The sequence below is a fragment of the Tiliqua scincoides genome, chromosome 7 (genome assembly GCF_035046505.1).
Source record: "Tiliqua scincoides isolate rTilSci1 chromosome 7, rTilSci1.hap2, whole genome shotgun sequence".
In the NCBI taxonomy this organism is placed as follows: domain Eukaryota; kingdom Metazoa; phylum Chordata; class Lepidosauria; order Squamata; family Scincidae; genus Tiliqua; species Tiliqua scincoides.
In genome coordinates, this window is record NC_089827.1 from 39,007,030 (window position 1) to 39,033,869 (window position 26,840).

Below are 26,840 nucleotides of genomic sequence, written 5' to 3' on the forward strand. Positions count from 1 at the left end.
ATTCACCTAGGCACATGGAGCCTCGCATGATGCTCCAAACCACTCCAAGAGTCTTCTAATGTTTCTGGCACAATCTTAAACAAAACTTTCAGTTTACCAATGAAAACCAGAAGTACTCTTTAAAGATGCTTTGGAGGCCTCAGAAGGCTTTGGGAGCAGTTCAGAGCACCCCCGCCTGCAGGCAGAACAGCTCCAAAGGACAGGTAAAGGCAGCATGGTGGACAGAGGTGGCAGTGGCAGGGGTGTGGCAATTGTGGCTTCTGGGACCTTTGCCTGCCCTCCCCCCAGGACCTCCACTGTATCCATCTCTCCATCCATCCCTGTATATGTGTGTGTGTGTCACATCTAATCTCAGCTGTGTGTAATAGGTATGGTTGAATACTGTTTTATCACTCCTTAACAATACAGGTACTACAAAGCCAATATGATCATATTAACTATCTTTATGTATCTTCATATCTGAAACTCCGTGCATATCAGAATACCCAATCCCAGGCCAATTTTAGGATCTGGATTTGATTAACCTAAAAGCTGACCTCTCATTACATTACATCCCATGCTCAGCTGCCTTCCATCATGGAACCCAAGGTGGTTTAGTCAGAGGTGCCACCCACGCTCCCGTCCAGACAGGCTTCACACCTAGAACAGCTTAGCTTCATCCCTGTGTCAGGTAAGCCATGAACCCCACCACTGAACCTTTCGGTTTTTTCTTGAGCTAGAAAGAAGGCCAACACCCACCTGATATTGTTATTCCCTTTGTTGACTCTTATGTATGTTCTGAGGCAGGCATTTTTAGAAACATAAAAATCTCCCAACAATGAAATTAATCAGAAAGTACAAAAGAAAAGCAGCTGGCAACCATCTACTGAATAATGCAAAAATGTGCTGATTTAAATTACGTGTCAGCCTTAATGTATTGTCTACACAGTAAATAGAATATATGCACACATATGGGTATATAGTCAGCACATCATATTTCATTGTCTATAAAGTAAGTATTTTAATTCAAGGGAAAGGGAAATATATGAAATTTGAATACTTGAGGGCGTCCTGATTATGAAGGGTGCCAAACCGCATTCCCCAAAATATACAGCATCGTGAGAAATTGATACTTGGAAAAAAAAAAAAATTAAAATAAAATAAAAAATACAGAAAGATGAAGACAGGAGTGGGGAGCTGGTGCTGGGAATTTTTTATAGTGCAAAAAGTTATCAGCCAATCCAGTCAAAAAAATCTATGTCAGTACCTCTGTCTCCACATTCCAAGCATCTAATTAGTCATTGGGATCAAATACAATAAGGGAAGAAAGTTACATCTCCCTCATTGCAGTGCTCATTAGAACACAGATTATTTTAAAAGGGATTACATGAAAGAAATTATAAGGGGAAAGCTCGCCATCAAGTTCCCTCCTTTCTGTAGAGTCTTAACGAGATGGAGGTAATTCGGGGGAGGGTATCTCATTGTTTATTCCTTTCTTTTCAACCCAATTAGCTAAATATAGGTCTACTTGCTGGTTCAAGGCATTTGAGCCAATTAACTCTCTTGCTCTAAAACAGCTAATCAATTAATACACTGACCAATAAATCACTTCAGGAACCCATCAAAATACAGACTACAGCCTTTGGAGAGCCAGGCTAGTCTTGATGGAGGTATAGTCCACCTTGGCTCATCTCAAAGTCCTAGGGAATGGGGGGTAGGGAGTTAAAAGTGGCCATGAGTCATGCTGCCTCCCCTTCTCCCTATTTTTCCAACAAAAAGATATTACTTCCAGACTTGGAGCTCCACTGGGGAAAAAAAAGATAGCTGGGGAGAGGCCATTTCTAGTGGAGAGGAGGAAGCATAAGGAGGAGAAGGGTTCAGCATGCCCTTGTGCTTTATTGCATCTGCCCCTCACCCTTAGCTGCAGAATCATGGGATTCTGCAAGGTGCAGCATGAGAACTTCACCACTCCAGAAACTTATTTTAAATGTAAGGAAAAGAGAACAGGAAGGAAGGAAGGAAAAATAAGAGAAGCAGGAAGGGACAGGCACAAAAATATAAACAAGGAATTCCTTGCAAAGAACAAGAAACAAGGGACCAAAATAAACCAAAAGGCTTTGCTGATGGGGGTTAGAGAGAGAGAGAGAGAGAGAGAGAGAGAGAGAGAGAGAGAGAGAGAGAGTTGGGGTGTCTAGGAAGGCATGGCTTCACGCTCAATGGAAAGGAAAGAACTTTCAATTTCATTTTCAGTAGTATCACTGGCAGGAGTTGGCACAGTGCTCTATGAGCACCTTTGTGAATGATGGGCAAGGAGGGACAGATTACAGAGGGAGAAAGGGTGAGAAGGGGAAAGAAGAGTGGAAACCAAGAGAGACAACAAGGAAGGGGAGCCTGAAGACTTTGACCCAGACCCCCTGATTGCAATGGACCTTCTAAAAAGATGTGCATACTACCACAAATGGTCGTTGTTGGTTTATTTACATCCTACATCTTGCCTCCTTCCATGGAACTCACCGAACTCCTTCCATGGAACTTCCATGGAACTTGCTGACATGCCAGGTATCCCCCATTTTATCCTGACTACAATCCAGTCTGGCTGAGGGAGCGAGAGCACCACCAACAAATAGCTCACCCTCTGCTGCCCCCATATTCCTAGACCCTTGTGGCTCCTTGAATGAAATATACTTTCCACATACTCAGAGAACTTTTCTTTCCTATCATCTATATCTATATTGCATAAATTTATATAAAGAACAATTGAGGCTCACTTCTGGAACCATTAATATCAATTCCACCATTATTTTTATTCCAGATAAATATTTTATTTTATTTATTTTATTTCAGATATTTCAGATATATGAGAGGAGACACTCCCACTCCACACCACAATGTACTTTGCCTCTTTGGTATATGTTTGGTGCCATTACTGTTAGGCTAACTCAGGGGTCTCCAAACATTTTGGCCAGAGGGCCGCATCAAATATCTGGCACGGTGTTGAGGGCCGGGGAAAAAAAAATTAAATATAAAATTTATATAAATAAATTAGAGATGGAATTTAGATGAGTGAATAAATGAACGGATGGGCTCATTCAGTCAAACTCTCTGGCCCTTAGAACACCCTCCAGATGCAACCAGAGCACAGTTCCAGTCATGTTCGGTCAAGTGGGCCAGAGGCTTTCAGGGGACAAGAGGCTGGCTGTGGGCTGGATTGAGGCTGGCCGCAGGCCACATCTGGCCCCCAGCCTGGGGTTTGGAGACCCATGGGCTAAGTGATAGTGACTGACCCCAAATTACCCTGTCAGTTGCATGGCTGAGTGGCTATTTGAAACCATGCCTAGTCCAACACTAACCACTAGACCCCAATGCCTCCCACACAGGCATCTTTTCTTTGGAGCCCTGTCTAAAATTGCCTGTAGATAAATACTTTCACACAAGACAACTCCACTTCAAGCTGGATTGATATTTTTTAAACACATTATGTGTTTAATGAACGAATGCATGTATTAATCCAACTAATTAGCTGGCAAATACTTCCAAGCCATTTGCGTTCTTACTTGGAAAGATCCTAGCAACGGGTCCCCACAGCCATAGATCCTTGAGAGCAACCAAGAATCCAACTCACTTTATTTCTAAGCCGTTGACAACTGTTATTATTTCGGTTATCTGCTAATCACAGTGAGATGTAAACATCTTACTTCCCAGTGTGATCATATCAACAGTGGGTTAGTTCAAAATATTGGGAATCAATACATTATAAAACACTGCGCGTGCACAAAAAAGGGCAGGGCAGAGCAAAAGCTTGAGACATCAAAAAAAAGATATAAATATAATAAGAAAACAAATAAAAGATAGAAATGTATTCTTAAACCAAAGATAGAAAGATAGAAATGTATGTTTAAACCAAAGAATGGTTTCACAACAGAAAAGCACATTCTACAGTCAAATATAAAAGTAGCCCTCTAGGACCATGTGGCAGTATCCAGAAGCTTCCAGGGCCAAAGCTTCTTGGGGGGAGGGGGGAACCACTGATGCATGCCCTGGGGACCACCAGAGAGGATTTGGCACTTGCCAATCTCGCCAGTCTACAACTAGCAGCCTCCAGCTGGATGGGCCCCCTGTCCTCCCTTTGGCAGCAGTGCTTGAATCACTTTCTTGGGCTTTTTGACATTGCTGCTAGGGAGAGCAGGCAGCAGCAACAATACAATGTGGGGCATAGTGGGAGAACATGATGGTCAGTGGCTGGCCCACTGTTGCTTTGGTCTTCTGCCCCTTACCTCCAGAAACAGCACCAATGTAAAACATACAAACTGTATCCATCCCATCAACGATCAAGGGGAGGGGAGGGGGCTCCACTCAAGTAGGAAAGGACCCACCAAAGAGCACCTGGCCAAGGATCCCATCAAAGCTGGAGCTGGTCCTTTAAACCTCTTGTGCTCAAGGGGAAAGAAAAACAACACTTGACTCATTTTTGTTGCATTTTGTGTTCTTTTTCCCCCCTAACCTTGTGCCTTTTTTTTATTGTGGTCTGAGATCCAGAAGTGAAGCTGTTCCTGGTATAAAGCCATGGGGAAAGCTTCATCTGCCAAGTCCCTGCAGCAGCAACAGGCTGAAGGAGAACCCTTAGGAAAGTACACTCTGGCTAGATCCTGGTTGCTTTAGAGGGACACTGATCAGCTGGCTTGCCCCATAAGAACCAGCTCCTTCCTGAGCTCCTGAATCGAAGGCTCTTCCTGAGGAATGGTAGGGCAGTCAGAGCTTGAAAAGCTCTTAAGAGATCAGTATGTCTGGGGAAATAGGAATATGCTGGTCACAGCTGCATTAGCACAGCAAGAATCACTGCCGGGGCCGGTATCAGGTTGCATGGGCTGTGGGCAGCTGTGGGGTTCAGGACCTCATGTGTGCAGTCTCCACTATCACAACTTCTCCTGCCTGCCACACTTAAGTCCTCAGCTTCCTGGGCTGGTGTGGCACTAGGCCAGTAAAGGGGGCCTGGTGCAACTTCGCCTTCTCTGCTGCTTATCAACATATCCATATATGCTCAATATACATATACTACACATATCTGATGAGTGCCCCCAGCAGTTACGCAGGAAGAGTCTACCAGGGAGCCCTGATTGGTGAGAGGGAGGATGTAGCGCCCACACATGTCTGATGAGCACCCCTTGACAACTGGGTCAGCCGCCAGAGCCCCTTGCATTAATGGCCGGAGACCTGAGAACAAGCTTTTTGGCTTCTGCATAAGCAAGTGGCAGCCTAGAACTAATGGAGGATGAGAAAATATAGAGTTTTGCAGTGACTGTATTTTTCTTTCCCCTTTTGCGACTCAGAGTCCCATATAGAGACAGGAAAACAGCGTGACTATGCGACTGTCTTTTCTTGTCTAGCACTAGTTCTAGGCAGCAACAGTAAGGCTAGAACCATCTCCACATAGCTCTTTGCATGGGGATCCACCATAGGCCGATGCCCCCCAAGGCCCCATAGGTTGTGTCAACATTGACCATTGCCCAGTCCTCCCCTCTCCCACTATGACTCACTCCCAAAGACTCTGATCTACCAGCTCTATTTGTGTGCTAGCCTGCCCTGAGCTAACTGGAAAGAGAAGACTGTGCCTCTTTTGAGTAAGGATATGCTTGAAAAACAGATGTTATCCAGTACATTGTCAAGAATTCAAAACATACTTCAGCTGATGAAGTGCGCAAAATGTCAGGCTGTGCATTGTGTAGGGCCTTAGTGTTCAAGCATGTTTATCTATTCTATACACCAGGGATAGGTGAATCAATTGAGGCTTGACTCGAGTCGAGTCATGAGTCTCCGCCCCCCCATGACTTGACTCTAAAACAAGTCATAACAGCAGGACTTTCCAAGTTGCCCAGAGCATTTTAGTGACTCAAAAAGACTCAAGTCACTGAACCAGCTGTGGCTCAGCAGAAAAAAAAAAAACGGAGCTGCTGCCGGCCTCTGTGTGTGTATTGGAGTTCTCTTTAACCACTCCCTTGATGTCCCCATTCCATCTGTAAACAAGGCAGGAGGGGGTGAGATGGACTGCATGAGAGCAGGGACAGAAGCGCAAGAGGGAGAAGAGTCACGTGCAGCAGCTGGGAGGCTTAACGGTATGACCCAATCCTTTGCAGCTCTCTACTCAGTAGTCCCATTTGTGTCAGTTGTTCAGTGAGGCTTCCTCCTCCCAAGTAACAATGGAGCCCAAAGGAGCCAAGCGGATGGAAAGTGTGATAGCCACAAACCGCCTCCCCCCCTGGCTTCCCCACCTCCTTTTTTCCCCTCCCTGTTTGTCCAGCCAATTCTAAGGCAAGAACCCCCTTGGACTCCTCCTGTTTCAAAGAAATAGTCCCCCATTCAAAGAAAAACTCCCCCATTCAAAGAAAAAGTCAGACCACCTATCCTTCATTCAATGATCATCAGTTCCGTCAGAGGAAAAGAGAGCCCACTCCCACCTCCCCCCTGCCCCTCCTGCTCAATGCAAAAGAAAAACATCACCCTTCCCTGCCTCCTGGCTGGAACTTCCCTGCTGCTCACCCAGTCTGAATGATGGCCTCAAGAGGTCTTTCACGCCACAAGAATAGTAAGCAAGCACACCCAGGCAGACTTGAGTCTGCATGCATTTGGACCGAGTGCCAAGTCAGTGGCCTGAATCACTGATGCAGGTGTCTACATGAGTCAGCGAAAAACACATATTTTTGCAACTTGAACTCGAGTCACCTGACTCAAGTTCCCATCCCTGCTATTCACATGTGCAAAAGAGGCAAAATGATTTGTAAACACTTTCCTGCAGATTTTCAAGTTCTACTCAGTCTGGGGAGAGGAACTGAACTCTGAAGAACAGCTCCAGCACTTGCATTAACAAAAACTGTGAATAAGGGATCCCCCCCCCCCAAAGGTGGAAATAGGAACAAAACTGAGGAAGTAAATTACTGGGGTTTGGCAAATCAGGACTGCCCCTGGTAAAGGGGCAGGTGGAGGGAAAGGCTCAGGACAGGTAAATGGGAACTTGAGTCACGTGACTTGAGTTCAAGTCACAAAAGTATGGTTGTTTCGCTGACTCGTGTATGCTTGAGTCAGGTGTATCACTGACTCGGGTACTAACTCAAGTTTGAGTCACTGACTCGGAAATGAGGACATGTGCAGACTCGAGTCTGTCTGTGCCTGGGTGTGCTTCCTGACTTTTTTTCAGCGCATGACACACCTCATGGGACCGTCATTCAGATCAGGTAAGCAGCAGCACAAAAGCCAGGAGGCAGTCAGAAGGCAGGAAAGGGTTAATGTTTGGCATCAAGCAGGTGGCAGGGAGAGGGAGGTGGAAGTGGGCTCTCCTGTCCATCTCTGAAGGAACCAATGAGCGTTGGATTAAGGATGGATGGTCTTTTTTTTCCTCTTGACGAGGAAGGGCAGAAGGAGGAGCCAATGGGGTTCTTGTCTTTGGATTGGCTGGATAGGGCCAGGGAGGGGGGTAAAAGGAGGCAGGGAAGCCAGCAAGTGATTCCTCATGGCTCTGGCCATTGTTATATGGGAGGAAGAAGCTGCCTAATTGAATGACAGGCAATGGGACTACTTCTGAGGAGAGCTGCAAAGAACTGGGTTGTACTCTTAACATAAGCCTACCAGCTGCTGCTGCGCAAGCCATCTCCCACTTGCTGCTTTTGTCCTCTCCCATTGTCCAACCCGCCCCCTCTTGCCTTGCTGAGCTCAGACACCTATCAGACCCTTTTGGTCCATGCCCTGCCCTGCCTGACCCTGAAGTGTCTGACCCAAAAGACACTTGACTCGAGTCAAAATGACTCGGGAATTTCGGGGGACGGCAAGTCTGCAAAGAGCACCCATTAAGTCTCATGCGCAAGTCAAGACAAAGCGGGTGGGTGCTAGATTCAAGTCTCGCCACATGACCAAGTTCCTATCCCTGGTGGAGGGTATGTGAAATACAAAGACTGCCCAGGTCAGGCAATACTCCTGAGTATTGAGAACTCCATGAACTGAACATCTCCAGCTGGAGGCCATTTCCTGCACATCTGTCAGAACTTACACCTGCAAGCTCCATCGGCATGCCTGACCTATCCCACCAGCATCGTAACAGCACTAACTAGACGCCAAAGAATATTCTGTCTTTGTGCTAATGCTAAGCAGTGGGGCAATGTACACACACACACACACACACACACACTCACACTCCCTTTGTTCTCTTTGCTGAGACAAGCTGGTACGTATTGGGCCCAAGGGAGACAAACTAGCGATGGAAACAAAAGCAAGTGGAGTTCATACATCACCAGGCCAGAATTGATCTTCTACCTCTTGACTCATCATTCTTGGTTAGAGGCTGCTTGGAGAGGAACACACCTGGAAGGGACTTTAATCATTCCAGAGCCCTCATTTCCTTGGCTCCGTAACCTTTTACTCATTCCATTGTCTGCCTATATTGATGATGATGATATTATTATTACCTTATTATTGGAATTCACTTCCACAAAAGGTGGATTTTCAAAGCAATTAGACAAATTCGTAGAGGATAGCTCTATTGATAGCTGGATTCTGTGATTGCCATATGGAAGGATTATGGTCATACGTCATTAAATATCAAGTGGGGGGAGACTGCTACCGATCGCATGCCCTGTAGTGGGCTTCTCAGAGGCAGTTGACTGGCCACTGCAGAAAGCAGGACAGTGGACTAGATGGGTCTATGCTTATGGGCCCAATCCTATGCAGTGCGCGCCACGCACTGCCAGCACACACTGTCACAAATGTGCCATAAGGTATGTGGCCCTCAGCACCGGTGGAGAACCGGTGCTATTTCAGCACTGGCTAGCAATGGGCTTAGCACTGGTGCTTTGCCACTTGGCGGTCACACAGACTGCCAGGCAGTGGAGAAGTAGGTGGGGACGTGGGGGGAGGCATGGAGGAGGTGTTCTGGAGTGAAAGGAGGCATAGAGAGGGCAGGGAGAGGGCAAAGAGGAGGTGTGCTGGGGGGAGGGAGCAGAGAGAGAGGGAGGTGGGACCAGTGGAACTTTGCTCCACTGGATCCTGAGCCTCCATGTTGGGCCACCAGCCTGACATGGGGGCTCTTAATTCTATGTCAACCCTTGGGTTGCTGTAGAATCGAGTAGCGGGGCTACTCGCCTTACCTGGGGGAAGGGGATGATCCCTTCTCCTGAGGAGCTGCTGGTACTGCATGCAGGATGTGGCAGAAGCCATTTTCAGCACTGCTGCAGCCCTGGGTGCCAGGCGGTTCAGGATTGGGCTGTCCAGTGGGTGGTATGGATGAATCTCTCCCACAGTCTTGCAATTAAGCCAAAGGGCCCAGCATTGCAGGAAGTGGGCAGGGCATGTGCACTCACAGTGCACTTGCCCCAGAAATGCACAGAGTGACCAGTAACATCACAACAGCCCTTTATCTTGATTTAGTGCTGGAACTCTGATAGTCCTATAGCTCCTTCCTCAGTGCCCAGTGCTTTATCCCACTCTAGCCCCAACCCTGCCACCTCACTTCAGGTCCCTGCATGTACAGCTGTTTTTGGCAGTGGGGGACCTCCCATTATGTTGGATGGAGCACATGTCCTGGATGTGAGCCTTTAGGACCCCGCGGAAGCCTCCTGACAGAGTCGGAAACTGTGCTTCCTATTTTCCAGAGGCACAGTTTATAGCGTTGGGGAAGGCTCAGGAAGTTTCCCCAATGGAGCCTGTGGTCGCTCAAGGCTCCATGAGCCTCAGGTGAGTGGTGGGGGTGGATTTGCACATGGGGTTGCCTTTGCCCCGGGGCCCACGGCTGGGGAGGTCCGCCACTGGTTTATGGCCCAACCAGTGAGACGCGCACATAGCAGAGAACACCGTGACATTTAACTATACAGCTGCCTCCTGTGATCCTTCACCATCATAATTGCCAGCTTTATTTCCTTACACCGGAGAAAAAAAGAGTCTGCATCTTGCGGAAATTTACCATTTACACAATTTATGGAGACAGCTCCAATTCACTTTTTTATATGTGTTCAAAAAGTTCTATTTTTTGTGCCTCTGCTGACCAGTGCAAAATCATGCCTGCTAATGTTTATAAAATACCACATTATGGTTAGATGCTGATTCCAGATGCAGGCGCTGCGGCTTCTAACAGATAGGAGCATGATGAAATCTGTCTGGAGGCTGCTTTTGTGCGGATCATGTCACTGCCTATTCCAGTAACCACCGCAGAGACAAGCCGGGTGCTCGATCTCCTTCGAAACTTTCCATGATGCTTCTTGTTTGCTTCTCACATCAACATGTGCTTTTTAAAAAAATAAACACGTTTTATAAACAATCCCCAATGAAAACAAACCCACTCTCAGTTTGGGTGGATCTGTCTAGTTTCTTAGCAGGGTTGTCCTGTGGGTCTCGAAACAAGACAGATCACATCCAAAAGTCATCACCAAACAAACCAACAAACCTTTTGAAGTCAGTCTGGAAGTTCTTGCCCTGGAGAAACAAATGAGAAATTCTGAGGCTAGGTTAAAGCATGTCAGTGAGATGAGTGCATTTTTTTCCATGGAAACGTGAACATTTTTAGGGTGGGGTGGGGGCAAATTGTCCCTTTCTGTTCATGCTAAGACATTTACACCTGATCTTGGGAGTTGTCTCCTGACGGTGCTCTTGGGGACACATTATTCATTTGGCCCGCCACTTTTTGAAATCAGGCAACTGGAATTTGCAAAGCATTTAACACCATCATTGCCGTTCTGAAATTAGAGTTGTTTATTTCTCTATATCCTGCTTTTCTCTTTTGTGAATCTCTTTTGTGAGACATCCCCAAGGCACCTCACAATAGAGAAGCACATCCATCAAAAACAATGAACTCAACCAGGGTCTCTGAGGGACCTGCAGGGGGTACATTGTACCTGGATCTGGGGTCAAAGGAAGGCCATGGGAGCAAAAGGGGGGGGGGGCTTGGGAGCCAAATTCAAATCTGAAGGGAAAAGTGAAGAGGCCCAAAAGTACCTTCTGATTCCTCTCCGTGACCCTGGATTCAACCAATCCCCTCTACTATGAGTGACAACAGAGAAGTACAGCTCTGTGTGTGTGTGTGTGTGTGTGTGTGTGTGTGAGAGAGAGAGAGAGAGAGAGAGAGAGAGAGAGAGCTACCAATGGGTAGCTCTAGCAGTAGGTGACCCCTGTGAGCAGAAAATCATATATGGAGGAGGGGAATGCAGCTGGGCTGCCCTTGATACAGTTAAACACATGGCACGTTTTAAAACCATCAAATAGAGAAACAACAAGATAAAGTTCAGATTGAAGAACATGTCGAACTGACAGTACAATGAAACCCAACAAATAACTGACCCTTTTGAAGGAAAATAAGCAGCTTTATTGGCTCATCTAACAGCAAGCACTGAATGGGCTTCATACAAGTCCAACCACTCACACAGACTTCTCTGGCAAAAATGAAACTGCTCCCCAGTTCTCTCACATGGCCAACACACCCTGAGGCCTTCTGAGTTTGCCTCTTAAAGAGGAAGTACTGCCCCAGATGCCGTCACCTAGGTACTTCAGAATGAACCAAGGGATTCAATACATTCAAAGTTTTTGCATTGTTTGCTTTATAGCTTTGGTTGTAAAAAAATTATTAGGATCCAAATCCCCCCCACAAAATGCCCTGCTCCTATAGTGTTCCTTTTCCTCCAACCAAATTACCTTCAAGGTCAACAGCTCCTGGAGAGGCTAGTTGGGACCCCAGTATGGCATTCTACAGGGCCTCCCCCCAGAGCCTGGAGTCATCCTTGACTGATGGCCCGATCCTATGGGCACATTATGCTGGTGGAACAGCAGCCAGGTCTGTGCAAAGTCAGATGAAGGACAGCCTCTGATGGAGGTAAGGCCAGACGGGGGATTGGAGGGAGACAGGGAGGGGATGGAACAGGGCTGGGTGGGTAGAACAGGGAGAAGATGGGCAGGGGGAGGGCAAATTGGTCTCTGGAGCACATTAGGTGGTGGCGGCAGTGCCAACAGAATCCTAACCCATTTCCTGGGCCTGATCCACCTTTCCAGGTCAATGCAAACTTGCGCCAGTGATATCACTGGCACAGGTCCAAGTTGACCCATGGCAGCAGCTAGGTCAAATGTTCCATTACCCTAAGGAGACCTCAACATGCTAAAATTTCCCCTGCGGAATATAGCGGATGCCATGTTGGTGCCGCTGCACTACTGCATTGGGAGCTACAGTAGATTGAACTGCCTGTGTGCATTGTAGAAGGTGCCCTAAAATCTCCTAGATAGCACAGACAGGCAAAGTGAAAAGGTTTCTCGGAAACTCTGAAAACCACTGCCATGGGCGCAGGTATCATAACTTGCTCAAGGCCACCTCAGGAACTAATTGTACCTGTATTCCGGTTTCCCTAGTGCAAGTCCGTAGCATCAAGTCGAACTGTCACTGGAGATGGAAATGCACCAGGAGCACGTAGCCGACACAAGCTTCCTCACTCGCCCCAGATCCTTCACGGACATTCTTGTGTATGAATCAGCAAGTGAGCTTAACTTTGGCGGAGAGGAGGGTAAAAAGAAAATCAGATATATTATTCTACTCGATGAAACTACTACCAGGCATCTCACCCCCTCCTGGCTTTTCTGTATATGTGTGAGCATCTCTGAGAAGCAGGATTAGAGAGAAACCTGCAGGCATATTAATAAATAAACTTCACATGGTGTTAGATATTAAGTAAACATCCAAGTAAATATTTCTTCAGGGGGCCAGCGATCTTACAACCCGTGGTCTTCTAATTCAGTTACCTGCGACACATGGGCCCTGCCCCTGGGGTTTCACAATAAATTAATTTTGAAGTGTCGTTTTGTGTTGTTTTTTTTTAATGTTGCAGCCACACACACTGCCCAAACTTGTGTTCTCACAAAAAGGTTAGCGGCCTGGTTGTACAGACGGATTTAAACCACAGTGGCACAACCATTACGGTTAAAGGGCCAAGCCCACCAAATTTGACACAGTGTGGCTCTTCATTGGGGAGCATGAATGGGAGAAAGAGTTCAAGTTCTCCTTCCCAGATCCTGCAGGCTTGATCCCTGGTGAGGCTGCCCCACCTACAGTGCCAACTCCCCAATTAAAAGCTCACCCCACTTACCCTTAGGGGAAAAATTACCAGTATCCTATGTTCACCTATAGTGTCTTGCTTATGAGGCAAATAGCAGACTTGGGAGGCAATTTTAATTGAGAAATTGGTACATCGTGCATGGTGGAAGGGTTCCACCCCTCCCCCAGCTCTGTGGCCCCAGTTGGATTTCCTTCACTCCTGGGACTGCTATTAATTTTCTTTTAAAGGAGATCCTATTTGTGGCTCTCTTGCATTATGTCTAGTGTAGTGCCAAACGTGAATCAGAGGGTGGCCCTTTGGTGTTTTCTGGGCCTTACAGAATCATGAAAGGTAATAGAGGTGTGTATTCATTTCAGAATGAATAGAAAATGAACCAAATGGGGCCCAGGCTGTTCATTTTTCATTTGTTCTTGAAATGAATGACTGAAGTTGCAAATGCATAATGCATGGGTTCCTCATTTGTAACCCATTGTAACCCATTCATTCAGAGCTCATTCAGTTTTCTGGGTGTGTGTGTGTGTGTGTGTGTGTGTGTGTGTGTGTGTGTGTGGAATTTAACCACCCTGGAAAATCGCTATTGGGGTGCAAAATTCCATCCCTGCAGAGGAACTGCCCCAGCAGCCAGGACTCTTATTACTTTCAGTGGGAAACAAAAACAAATGGGAGTTATGAAAATGAATAAAAATTGTTTCTACATGCCTTCCCTGAGTCCCCTTGAATCTCCCTCTTCTGCCTCTCTCCCTTGACTTTTTTATTCTTGCTGACTGATTCAGGACCCACCAGTACGCCCAATTTTTGGTGGGTCACAAAACTGATCGGGAAAATGTATTGAGTCCTATGGAAACCAAAATGGAGCAGCCACCAGAATGGCCCGATCTGATGAACGTGGAGCTCAACAGAAGCTCCAGAAGGTGGCCCCTCACTAAAGTAAAAGTTAAAAACAGGGGCTTGAGCATGAAACTGGATTTTTTTAAGTCTTGTGAAACTAGGTGGGTTCCAATAGTGTTGTTTTCAAAAGTGGGTCCTGGTGCTAAAAAGTTTGGGAACCACTGTTCTATACTGCTGTTTGGGAACCACTGTTCTATATTTAGTGCTGAATGTGATTCCAACTGACATAAAAATAAATATATGTAAGGCAGTGGTTCCTAAACTCCTACAAAGGAGTTAGGTGCAGGGGCAGGTCTAAGGCAGCAGTGCAATTCAAAGGTTCATGCCACCTCTGGGAACAGAAGAGGGGTTTGCTTATCTCCTACAAGCAGTGCTGGCATCCAGGGGTGCAGTGAGCCCTGGTAACGCCCCCATAGGGCTCCCCAAGTCTCAGAGACTGAAAAAAGCAATCAGAACCAGTTTTCAATTGTGAACCCAGAAGTGGGTTCCAATCCTTTTATTCCCGGTTTCTGTGGCTTGGGGAGCCCTGCAGAGGCATTCAGAAGGTTCCCTGCACCCCTAGATGCCAGAGCTGCTTTGGGGAGGTGAGTACACTTCCCTTCTGTTCCCAGCAGCAGTGCAATCTGGGGATCACATTGCTGCCTTTCCTCCTCCACGCCCCTTAAAAGGATGCAGGCCAGTGCTAACCAGGCTGGTGGGTCACGACCCACCAGTTTGGCAACCACTGATGTAAGGTATACCAGAATGGTACACCTACAGAAGTTGCGGACCTGTTGTGTTAAGTTGCATAAGCTCTGTTGGAACCATTGGAGAAAGGCAGGTAAAAATCTTGCAAATCAATAAATAGGTGGCTGGCAATGGCAGAAGGAACAGAAGCTAGCTGTATGCCACCCTCTATGGCAGCTGGTAGTTCTACCTCTGTAAATTGCTCACTTGCCCATCCACCACAGCAGGTTAGTGAACAACAGAGAGGCAACTAGGGGTAGTTGCCACCTTCTAGGAAAGGGTAGACAGTTGCAGAGGCAACAGATCAACTGCTTTTTGGAGAACAGGTGAGCAAAATTGGTAGCTGAAAGATTCCTCCAACTGGTGGCAGATTCAACAGCCACTTCCTACTCTCTCCTCTGACCAGCAGATGAGGTGGAGGGAGGAATCTCCTAGAGAAGGTTTGGTGCTCTCAGGGACAAGTTCTCCCTGGATGGTTGCTGCCATTTCTCCTCAGGGGTCAGCAGTAAGCCTCACCATGGCTCTCAGACTCAGAAGTTGCCCAATGATGCCAATTCCTGACACTGGATCAGAGGGTAGTACTGCAGGGCCTGATGGCACAAGAGTCCAGCAGGCTTTCATCTGGGCCCATGAAGCTGCAGACCCGGTTTCACTGTGTGCTTTGCTCTTAAGCTGCCCTGACAGCTCCTCCTCAGGCAAGACAGCAGAAGGATTTTGAGAAAAGCTGATTTTTTTTAAGACTAGCAAAATGTCTGTGCATGTGTGACTCTGTGTGTGTGTGTGTGTGTGTGGAGGGGAGGAACTGTGACTAGAGGTTTGGCTTTTGGCAAAAACAGTAGTTTCCCAAATGTTGTGTATGTTGTGTTTAATGAAGAGATGTGGTGCAAACAACGACATCTCATTTACAAAGAAAACAGACCTAGGTATTAAGTACAGGTTAAGCTTTGCTTGTTCTCCAAGATGAATGATCTTGTTTTGAGAGTAAAATGTCCCTCTCTCTCTCTCTCTCTCGCTCGCTCTGTGTGTGTGTGTGTGTGTGTGTGTGTGTGTGTGTGTGTGAGAGAGAGAGAGAGAGAGAGAGAGAGAGAGAGAGAGAGAGAGAGAGAGAGAGAGAAGTTTATTATTTCCTGCTCAGGCCTTGTAAGAAGTGTTAAAAATGCTTTAAAAAAAATAGATGAGATATAAATGTATACATGACAGAATCAATTTTTCTTTTAGCTGAAGGGCACAATATACAGCAGTGTGTCTCCTGCCACTGAAAGGAAATTATGTGATGACTTGGGAACATCATTCTCCAGCCCGAAAAATGAAGAGTTTCAAAGAGCTCAACAAACAGGGCACTGAATGCAAAGGGGGGGGGGGTGTTCCTTGACTTATATATATGTTAGTATAAGCCAAGACAGACAGAGCAAAATACTGCACTGACATATGGTGGATCCTGGCAACCATTTACCAAGCAGTAAGTTGCAGCAAAACCCTCTTGTAGTGATTTACAGTTGTACTCCACCATTCCTCCAGTGAGTTCAAGAAAGCGAGATGGCATGTAAGGAGATGGGATACACCCAGTTTGATTGAACTCACAATGGATTGAACTCACCCAGGATTGAACTTGCAATGCAACTTCATACTGAGTTTGACCATTGGGTCATGCAGCTGAGTGGTACCTGCAGTGACTGGCAGCAGCTGTCCGGGGTATCAGACAGGGGTCTTTCCCAGCAATACCTAGATATGCCAAGGATTGAACCTGGGATCTTCACTACCGAAAGCAGGCGTTCTACCCCAAACCATGGCCCCATCCCCCAGTCTTTCCTCAAGATGAAGATGAGAAAGGGGATTGAGCTAGTGTAACTTTAAGGCTGGGAGATGGGAACTCGGATCTTTCAACACTCTCACCACTAAACTCACTGGCTCCCCTACACTGACCACATTGTCTTCCGACTTTAGAAAGAATGTGGGGCCACTGCCCAAGTTAGCAGTCCAGCACTGAGTTCCCCTCTCCCCTTCAACAGCATGTAGTACGACTCATCCCAAGTTGTGATGTGACTTTTCAAGGTATATCCTTAATACCTGTGCCACTAAGTGACAAGAGGGCAGGCAGGAAAGCCACATCACAAGTATTACCCTGCACATGCCCGATCTCGTCTGATTTCGGAAGCTAAGCAGGGTTAGGCCTGGTTAGTACTTGGATGGGAGACCGCTTGGGAATACCGGGTGCTGTAGGCTTATACCATAGTCTTTCGAGACTGAAGGTTGCCAACCAAGTACAGGATATGCGGGTTGGGTCAGGAGAAATATGAGACAGAGCCACCACTTTGCTGTCCACTCTGTGTGATAGATATGCTTTGGATGCAGAAGGTGCCAGGTTCACTTCCTGGCAGCGTCTGTAGGTAGGGCTGAGAAAGACATCCACCTGAAACCCTGGAGTGTGCTGACCAGTACTGGGCTAGATGGACCAATGGTCAGCACAAGGTTAGCTGTGCAGTACGCAGAGCTTCCTTCTTATGGTTCATCTGTGTTTTCTATGCATGTGTAGTAGTGGCAGGAAGCATCCACCTTCCACACAGAGATTCAATGTCTAGCAATCCATAAGAGGCAGCTGAAAAAACCCAAAAAACAATTCCACCAGCACAGCCTCCGAATGGGCAGAGCCCTCATTCTCAAGCGACTATTGATGACAACCCTGTTAACATGTGATGACGAGGGAGAAGAAGGCTTTATTTTTTTCCATTAATTTTGGTGTTTTCCAAAAGTTTAGAAGTTCAGAAAGCTGTGTTATATGTTTTTATTCAATATTTACATTATAATGATAAATTATAATCGCTTTAAAAGTGTACTACAGTGGTTCTCAAACTTTTTGGCACTGAGACCCTCTTTTTAGAATGTCAGTCTCTTGAGACCTACTGGAAGTGATATTTAACCTGGAAATGATGTCATGGCTGGAAGTGACTGAACAGGTAGGAAAATTTTTAACACCCCCCCCCCATACAACAAAATAAAATCTAAGTAAGTAAATAAATTAAAAAGTTTACAATAAATATAAGTTTCCAAATTTAGATAAAATAAAGAAGAACCCTCCTAATCTTCCCAAGCAATTGCTGATCTGTTTTGAAATTTTTTTTCTGTTTGACTGATCTGTTTGATCCCCAAACATCCCAAAGGTTGCAATCCTATCCACACTTAACCAGGAGTAAGCCCCATTGACTATCATTGTTAAAAATATATACATGGTAGCATGTTAAAAGTACAAATCTAAAACATTTTCCCAAATGCAGTCACTTCCCATGGTAGCATCAAGTCTAATATATTAAAAATAACATACACATTGACGTGAATGGGGACCCCCCTGAAACTGGCTTGTGACCCACAGTTTGAAATGCTGGTATACTGGATAGGTGGTATAGTGTCAGTAGATTCAGCCACAGTCATTACCCATGCCAAACCCCTCCCCCATTAAATAATAAATAAAAAAACAAATAAAATGTTATTTTTTAGGATTTCAGGTTTTTTTTTTTTTTAACAAAAATGAGATGTGCAGTTATGTGTGTGTGTGTGTGTGTGTGTGTGTGTGTGTGTGTGTGTGTGTTTTTCATTTTCACCATTGTCTCCCACCTCTAGCAAAAATAAAATTTTGCCAGGGAATCCCCCAAATCACTTCCCAAAGCAAAAAAAATAAAAAAAAATGAAAAATGAATGGGCTTTTTCAGGAACCATCAGAATGGTCAGAATCTCCATCAGAATGATCATATCAATCAATTGAGAGATTGCACAGACAAAACATTAGTTTTCACCTTCACATAGACCCTAGAGCTTACAACATCGGCTCAAATAGGCCAACTGGGAATACACTGAGATTTGTTTATAGAGTACAAATTAGCCCCAAAGCCCAATGGAAGTCACAGAGAACACAGGTTAACTAAGGATCTCAAGTTTATTAAATACAGGTCTGCTCTTCATGTAACTAATGTATTTCTCTTGAGCTTCACCTCCACAACATGAGCTTCCCTACCAAGATAAGAGCCATGAAACAGTGGCATACAATGAGGGTGGGGGGGAGGCCCTGGGTGCCAGGATGCAGAGGGGTGTCCAAGAGGTCACTCCAAAATGGTGGCAGCAGTGGATGTAACCTTGGCTTCAGCCTCAGTTTGGCCAGTGTTGGCCTTTCTGTTGTATCGCCTTTCTTGTAGACTTGAGTTTCACAGCGTTTTACATAGGCAGGCTGACCGTAAACCTGCCCACTTTGAGAAGAGACCCAAGAGTTAGGTCAACCTGCTTAAACAGCTCAGGCAAGCTGCTCCCCAGTGCTGTTCTCCCAGGTCAATCCGTTTATTATCTCATGCCCAAAGTCATTGCTCCCCCCTATTTTTTGACTAACTAGATGGCCTTTTGAGGGATTCCTTGCAATTAGAAATGGGGCCCCAAGCAAACCCATACAATAGTCTCCTGCAGGCAGTGTTACTAATTCTTTAATCAGTGCCCAAACACCAGCCCTGGGGCCACTTGCAGCCCTAGAGGCCTCTCAATGTAGCCCTCAGGGAGCCCCCAGTCTCCAATGAGCCTCTGGCCCTCCCGAGATTTGTTGGAGCCCACACTGGCCTGACACAACTGATCTCAGCGTGAGGGCAACTGTTTGACCTCTCGTGTGAGCTGTGGGATGAGGGCTTCTTCCACTGCTTGCTGTTTCACGTCTGTGATGCAGTAGCGGCAGTAAAGGAAAGGCCAGCCTTGCTTTATGCAAGGCCTTTTATAGGCCTTGAGCTATTTCAAGAACTTCATTCATTCATATAAGTTCATCTTTAATATATTCATTTATGTAAACTTATGTAAATTTATTCAAATTTTAAATGTAAATTAATTCTTTTTTCCCTGGCCCCCGACCCAGTGTCAGATAAATGTGGCCCTCCTGTCAAAAACTTTGGACACCCCTGCTTTAAATCAATGAGTATGAAGCGGTGTTTCAGGGAAAACTAGTTTCTCAGATACTTTGTGGCTCCTCAATGAGAAGATCAAAGTAGCAGCCAAACGTCTGCTACCTTCTACAAAGTAGGCAACCCAATCCTAACCTGCACTGGAACAGGCAGACCAGGTGGCTTGTACTGTATCCAGCACAGGGTTGGAGGTGGACCTGACGCAACTTGAAGTAAGGGAACTTATGTCCAAACAACCTCAAAGGGGTTACTCGCTGGTGCAGATCTGAGCAGCCAGGTGTAAGGCCGGGCTGCTCGGGGGGGGGGGTATAATCCAGCCTAAATGCCAGAGCCTGGTCCCATCCATCCTCCTGGACCAGGCCCACCTGCCACCCTCTCCCCACCCTGTAACACCCTCGAAACACCCTCCCCAAATCCTTGCACTGGCAGTCTGTCAGTGGCACAAACTTACCTCTGCTGGGGCTGGATCTGGAATAGGGAGCCAGTGTGTGTCTTTGCACCAGCCTCTCTGACTCCTGTGGTGGCCTGAACGTGCTTTATGGCATGTTAGCCACACCCCAAAGCCGGCACAATGGACTTGTCCTGGCTTAACCCCATTGAGGGTTGTGCTCGAGAGTGTTGAACCAATTGTGTGGAATGACTGTGAGGCTCAGCAGAGTGACTGAAGGTATGTCCTGGAACTTCCCCCAGAGTATTCTGCAGTACGCAGGAGTTGCAGAAAGGGTGCCCAGATGGTACAAAGTTTGCAGTCAACCAACATCAGAAGAGCCCTGATGGATCAGACCAAGGCCCTATCCGATCTATTAACCTGCTTCCCACAGTGGCCAACCAGATGCCTCTCGGAAGTCCACGAACAAAAAAGAAATGCATACCCTGTTCTCTCCATTGCCCCCCTGCAACCGATGTTCACAGCCACTGCAAAATAGATTGTGCTATTCCTGAATACTTTTGTGGTCTGACAAATACTGTTTTCAGAGGAGTCCAAACCACAATTCAAGGCTTTACCCACGCATGCTTATGTATGTTCAAATAGTAATGCTGAATGGTGTCACCTACCCTTGATTCCCTCCAAAAGACTAGAGACAAGATCTGAAGGTTTCTGGCAGCGGAGGCACAGAGGGAACATCGCGGTGGAGGTTTATCTACAGCTAGCAGGTATCATAATGGTCTTGTTCAGTGCTGCGATTCCTTTAGTATTTTCAGAGACAATGCAGGAGAAATAAAATTTAATGAATCTCCAAAGCAGCACTTCCTTGACTTATTACATTAGCAGGACCTCTCATCTGACTGGGACTTTTGAGAGAAATGCAGAATTCATTAAAGCAATTTACTTTATAATGGGAGATGGCTAAGATAGATCCCTACTAATGAGATGAAGAGCATTAATTAAATAAATTGTAGAGTGGAAGTGAACTGTTTTGCTCAAAACCTGGCAAATAACCCTCTCCAATTATACGACAAACTTGCATATTTCTCTTCTAGTAAATGCTCAAACTTCCTTCATAATAAGAGGGGCTACAGCCAGTAGGCTGACACTGGGGCAGGCTGTAGGATTTTGTCTTATTAAACACCAAAGTGATCAAGAGTGATGCACTGGCTGACGTTATATGGCAATAATCACAGCATTTGTTAGGAGAGTTGTCCTCCTCTGCATCTGACCACCCTCTTCAGGTGTGAAAGCATTAACTTTGGTGCAAACGGAGGTGGATATGCAATGAGATCCAACCTGTATTAGGAAGGTGGTCAGTACTATAGTTGCATACTGGGAAAAGCTTCCTCTGCTCCATATCTACTTGTGGTGCAACTACTGAAAGCGCAGGAGCCCTGCCAGAGAAACATTGGCAACTCTCTGTTAGTCCATTCCTGGTCACTCGAAAGCAGCAGGATTTCAAACTCTGTTCTGAGAAGCTCTGGAATTCTTTGGAAACTTAGCAGAGATCCTTCACTGAAAAGATCAATAATGGTGGACAAAGTTCTCTGCAAGGCTGCCGGCCCATCAGTGTCTGTGTCATCCATTGAACCATAATAACGGCTTCAGGCTCAGCACAATTTTTGGTAATGTGATACATCTATTAAACTGTGTTGTATGCCGCTCCTTGACAGGGCTCTTAACACATGCCTACAACAGGATTTCTGTCTGATCCAGGAAGGAGAGAAAAGAGAGAGTCTGTTGAAGGTTGGACTGTCCTTAAGGGCACAGTGTACAGTTAGTTCTTACAACATATGGTCCAATGCTATTGGGTCCTTATTGTGGTGGAACTCTCAGTTCATTCCTGTAAGTGTTGCACCAGTGCTGTTAAAGACTTGCTGCTGCTGTGAGTTTCAAGGCCACCAGCACAAACAGCTGGAGGTCTACAGCAACAGCTCCCAAACGCTACACAGGAGGACGTAAAGTGGTGGGCAGGACAATTCAAGGGCAGGGGGGGAAAGGAGTGGGGTGAGGAGTGAGGCAGGCAGGGGGTGTTTTGAGGGTGAAAAGAGATGAATCCCAGCACTGGCATCCCATGCTGGATGCTATCCCCGTTTTCCCAGACTGACACACCCCCTGCCTCTCCTCGGACTTATGCCAGCAAAAGAGCTGGTGTAGTTTTAAGGAGACCCATTGATGGCATGGCAGCATATGGTAGGTTAGTAAAAAAATATCTTTACTTACCTCTCCTATGTTGTCTGTCACACACACCCCATAACATGCAAGATGCACATCATTGCTCAACTGCATGGCACAAAATGATGGAGGACACAACTGGGCACTGGTGCAGGGCCTAGGAGAGGGGGTAAAAGGGGTAATTTGTACCCAGGCCCAGGGTCAGAAAGGGGGCCTAGGAGCCAAAGGAGGGGGCCCAGAAATTTTCCTAGGATCTTCCATTTTCCAATCTCACCTAGACTCACTGCCCATGTGGGATGCTGAGAATCTGGGCAGGCAGGTAGACCTGAGCTATGCATTGGAAGACTGGTAGACCTTGACTCCAAAGACTATTCTGGCTTTTGCCACTTTTCTTCTGTTTTGTCCCCATTCTGCCCATCCCATTGGCCACCCCCCACTCTGTTTCACCTCCTCCCTCTTTGGGAAGGGCCCCCCCAAAAAAACTTTGTATCCCTTGATAAAATTCCTCTCAGAGGCCCTACACTGGCAAACCTGGCTCCTGTGGCACACAGGGCCAGGACCACAAGGTGCTGCCTTCCCCATAGTGTGCTGTTTCCCCCCCCCATCTGGGGGCCTTTGGAGAGCTGGAGAGGCTACGCACCACCTCCCCAACCCTCTGAAGACCTTCTGAGGCCTCTGGAAGTCAAAAATCACTACTTCTGGTTTATGGCCCAAACCAGAAGTAGTGATTTTCGACCTTCCAGAGGCCTCAGAAGGTGCTCGAAGGGTAGAAGAGGCAGGGGGTGGTGGTGGGGGACAAGGGAGGTAGTGCTGCTCCCAGAGGAACACCACTGCAATTGGGCCCACATCGTAAGTCCTTGCTACAGCGCTCAGGCATAGTAGGGTGTTGGATGTGTTCTGGTTTACTTTCACAGTTGAATAATGCAAAAACGAGGCCCTGGCCACTTGGCTGGCTGGCCATTAAAACCTGGCTTCTATCACCCTCTGTGTTTATTCCACCCACCACCACCGTTCCTCTGCAGAGCCCAGGGGTTCCACGGCAGACTGGGGTTCGCCTGCAGATAAAGTGACATGGAAAGGGTTCCCTCAAAGCAGGAAGTTTATAAACCCCGTTCCATTGCTTGTGCAAGGCACTGGAGTTTAAAAAGGCAATATACATTTATACTGTATTAAGTCTGTGATTAAGCAGGGGGCTCAGAGGTTGCATGCCTACAAGGCCCAGTGCTTGATTCCATGAGTGGAAGGCTATTTTCCTGCTTTGAACTAAACTCTATTATCATTAATGAGCATTGCCAGCGCAATGGCAGAGAATATAAACAAAGTGCAGAGCAGACAGTTTGCAGATTTTCAGTCGGCCGTTCTACCTTGCAACCGCCGTTCTCTCCCCCACACAAAGCACCAAAATAAAAATAGCAACACAAATTACCACATGTACAGAGAAGCCTTAGATGACAAGCAAGGAAAGTGGGGGAGAATCTGTGGGGCTGGCGTACAAATAATTGCAGGACTTTGATAGTTGAAAGTGGTCGTGATTGGACATGCCGGCAGCCCCCTTGCAATACAAAAGCACGGAGTTGGGCTAACAACTTGCAGAGGGCCGCTGTAAAATAATGAATTGTGCTATGACCGATAACATTCAACAATTGCTCCAATGTATGGCCAAAACCAATTTTTCCCCCTCCCAACACAAAGCTTTGTTGAATTAAGCAACATTTCCATATGACATTTCCAATTCAGCCGGAGAGTTTGTCAGCAAAGTACATCACAGCAGTCACAAAAGGACGGCAGGACTGTTCCTTCTTTCCCTAAAATACAGAGGAAGAGAGAGACAGCAAAGGGAAAGGTGGAATGGTCTGGAAGGGTTTTCTTAGCTCCAAGTCATGCTGGAGGAAGGAAACTCAAAACAAAAATTCTCCCTGCTATGACGCTAGTTCATTAGAAGCTCAGCAGAGGAGAAGCAAAGGATCCATTTTGCTTTTCTTTGCTTTATTGATGACCTCATGGATGCGTTAATGGAATTTTTACACTCTACTGGTACACTATGAATTTATCTACAATACATTTGGTAGTTTGGGTAGGCTGCAGATATCTTCCTTCTTCTGCACACTGAGGACCGATGATGGAGAGCTTGGTGATGATGATGGACCAATGATGGATGATATCCTGAGCTTGGTGTGCTGACTCACCAAACGGCGCGCATCATTGCAAACGTGCCATAAGGCACATTAGCAAGCCCTAGCGCAGGTGCTCTGCCAGTGGTAGCCCAGTGCCAGCTGACACTGGGCTACCACCGGGCGAGTGTCACAGCTCCACCACTCAGCAGTTGTGCAGACCACGGAGCAGCAGTGAAGTAGGTGGAGGTATGGGGCAAGGTGGGGAGGAGGCGTTCCAGGGGCAGGGAAGGTGGGCAGGGAGAGGGCAGGGAGGAGGCATTCCGGAGGAAGAAGCGGGACAGGAGGGAGGCAGAACCGGTGGAGCTTTGCTCCACTGGATCCAGAGCTTCCATGTCAGGTTCATCACCTGACATGGAGGCTCTTGATTCTCCACCGACCTTTGGGTTGGTGGAGAATCAAACAGCCCCATTGTGGGGTACTCACTTAACCCAGGGGAAGGGGACAAAAGTTGGCGGCTGCCTGAAGTGCACTGGGTGTGGCGGCAGCCATTTTCGGCACCGCTGCAATCTTGCATCCTGGATTTGACTGGGAGTCATTTGGAATAAAAAAGCACAAAACAAAAAAGTCATCATCATACAATCAATATCACAGAGATACAGGTTGGTTCCCAAGGTTGCATCACACTTCAACATCTCACCTCACCTAGGAATGGCATCATGGGCAGAGATATGCAGACAGAGGCTGGGCCATCCAAACAGGGTAAGGAAGGGGAGAATGGGGTGGAGACCAGACAGGGAAGAAGTTGGATCGAGGTCAGGAAGGGGAAAGTATGTGCTCCAATGGTGCAGCTGCATCAGTGGCGGTCAGGGATTCAGGTAGGATTGGGCTGCCCATTTGGTGACTTTGGTCCTTTGCTGTAAGCTACTGGTTTGGCAGCTGCCATTTTAGGCCATCTATAGGACAAGACATTCTTTTTGCCAGAGCACAAGTCTAGGCAGTGAGTGAACTGATTATGAAATTCTAATATATTGAATAACCTCAGGAGGCAGGATACACATCCTGAAAATCTCCAAATTAGAAGTCCACCAGTTATGAGATCTCTGGCTGCAAGTGGTAATCAATAATGGTGGGGGAGTGGTTTTATCTGGAGAATGGAACCGCAGAAAAATTATGCCCCCTCTCCATATTATGGTCCCAATCCAATTCTTTACTGCCATCTGCAATTACGCCTCACTTTTTAAAATGCAAAATCCTAATCTTCCATGTTGTACCCAGTTTGGTACACAGCATACGGGTGGTCCCAAGTTTAATTCATGGGCCTTCAGATAGTGCCCATCCTAGCTGACCTCTGTTGCTGCCTGTGTCTTTAGGTAGCACTGGGAAATAATTCCTGAGACCTGTGGATGGTAAGAGATGGCAATACAGAACTTCCTCCATATAGAACAGGTATGTGTGGGAGAAGGTTCTAGTTCTAGGACTCTCCCTGGCACCAACTTTTGTATGTGGAGGGAATGTCGTGTGTGTGTTTTCTTTTGTCTAGAGACACATTTCTCAAAAGTGTGTTCCTAGGAGCCACAGGGCACCTTCAGGAGTTTCACCAGCACATTATAAGTAGTGGCCATCTGTTCAGTGCTGTTCAGTTCAGTCACTCTGAACACATACCAGCAGAGCTCTCCAAGACTTTGTTTAGGAGTGTAAAGTCTCCAGAAACTGAAAAGTTTGAGGACCACTGGTCTTGAGGAACATTTAATTATGGAAGCACATCACTGTAGTCTGAAAGAATACAGTCCAGACACAGGGATAAGAAAACTTTCTCACAGGCCTATTTTGACAGCTCACCTAGGAGGCCAAAAGAACTGCAGCCCATGTTAGAATGCTCTGCTCTTCACACTTTCCAGAATGTTCTTCAGAAAAAGAAGTTGGGTTGTTTCTGAGGGAGATAGCAGTTGAGACTCTGAAGGACCTCTTGTCAAGAATGTTTTCAATTAGAATTTTCTGTGCTTCAAAAACAGACTACTTCTGACAATGGTTGTGACACCACATGTACTGTAAGGAGGAATAAAACAATATGAAAAATGAACTTATTGCAGTGGGGGGGGAGCCATGACCCTTTGGATACATCAAGATATCTGAGCCTTTTAACTTTGCAAAAAATCTGTTTTGATAGCTCACTCAGAGGGCAGATTTATGTCCAGAAAATTTGGAGTTGCTTAGGAAAAGGATGAGAGTAATTTATTTTCCTGTTACTGGTCTGCCACATGAAGGAGATAAGATCAGCTAAAATATTCAACAGAAGCCAGCCATTCCTCTCTCCATCTCCCCCTCTTTTCCCATTCCCTCTTTCAGACCAGTTACCTATTTAACTCCATCCTGTCAATTAAGCTGGAGGAACGGGGGGGGGGGGGTGGAAGGCAAAGAACTAATTAGGCAACTGTGTAATTTTAATTAGCTGTTTTGATAATTAAACTAATTAGTTCCCCTGTGTTTCCACAATATGTGGTGGACTGGTTTTGATATCGCGGCTTCAGAGTTCCAT

The 26,840-nt window shown here is 46.5% G+C and overlaps 1 pseudogene; it reads left to right on the forward strand.

Annotated features, from left to right (window-relative positions):
- Window positions 1-16,764: 16,764 nt before the first annotated feature.
- On the forward strand, window positions 16,765-16,883 carry LOC136658119 (5S ribosomal RNA; annotated as a pseudogene).
- The last annotated feature ends 9,957 nt before the right edge of the window (window positions 16,884-26,840 follow it).